We start from the raw sequence: 1,273 nt of genomic DNA on the forward strand, positions 1-1,273 counted from the left end.
CATATTAGAATTTGATACCTCCAACTGTGGGACTTTTTATAGGAAAAAAAAACCAAAACCACAACAAACCAGCAAAGTTTAAAAAAAGGAATAAGGAATGGTAAGAGGTGAACAGATGAAAAAAGTGAACATTTTGGAGGATAGCTGTGTTTCGAATCTCAGTACACCAGTAGGCTGGTATGATGCAGAGTACATAAAGGCATCATGTTCTCTACATTAGTAGTCAGATGAGTGAAGCAGTTAATGCCACTCCCTTCTTCTGTCTCCTGCCAACATCAGTATCTCTTCTGACAAATCCTTTTGCCAAAGGATATAAGCCAACTCCTCTGGTCTTATAGGACCATTTTTCCATTGTTTTGATCAACAGGCTATTCTCTGTGCTTGTGGACTTAATCCTTCTTGAACTATGTTGACTTAGTCCTTCTTGAGCCTCCTGAGCCCCGTATCCCAAACAATGTCTTCATAAATAACACTAGTGCTCTCTGTTCCTATTGCCCTGAAATATTTTGCATGTCACTATAACCTTGTATTACATTTTGCTTTTTCTTGATCTTCCACTGACAGCTCTTAGACCTGTGACCAACTGCTACATTTTCATCAAGTTTTGTAATGGATAAAAAAATGGCTATTATCTCTAATAAATCTCTAACCTTGCCTTTCTATTTAGCCCATCATATCAACAAGTTTGTTATGTATAATATATCAATTCTGTGCTCATCAATCTTCTTGTCTTTGGTCATTTCTGGTTTTGTTGTTTAAAATCAGTAGTGGAATTATGTGCCTCAGTAATAACAAAAAGACAAAAACTATGTCAGAAACTGTGTGCACAAATAACTTTGAGGTCTGTCTTCTCACTACTAAATACAGAGTTTTACTTCCTTGTAAAACAGTGGAGAAGATGTGGAATGGAGCATGTGTGAATTATTCATTCACCACTTTTTGTGGACAAAACCAGATCTAAGTCTAGAGGAAGAGTTCATTACAAACACTTTTTTCAATGGATTGAAATTGATCTCTAAGCAGAACATTTAACCCCGCTGACAACAGACTTGATTTTCTTCACTACCTCTCATGAATTAAAAGGAATCATTTGGGGAATCTGCAGATTCACTGACTGTACAATGAAAATCGCTCCTCTTGCAAATGCCTCCAAAAAGCATGATTAGCCCAACTGTCTGGGAAAGGATCAAAACAGAAACAAAAAAGAAGCTGCAGAACAAGTAAACATGGTCAGTAAGGAGCAAAAGAAACAGGTCTAGCAGACCATCAAAAA

Source organism: Onychostruthus taczanowskii, unplaced genomic scaffold, assembly GCF_017590055.1.
Source record: "Onychostruthus taczanowskii isolate IOZ18803 unplaced genomic scaffold, ASM1759005v1 scaffold11, whole genome shotgun sequence".
In the NCBI taxonomy this organism is placed as follows: domain Eukaryota; kingdom Metazoa; phylum Chordata; class Aves; order Passeriformes; family Passeridae; genus Onychostruthus; species Onychostruthus taczanowskii.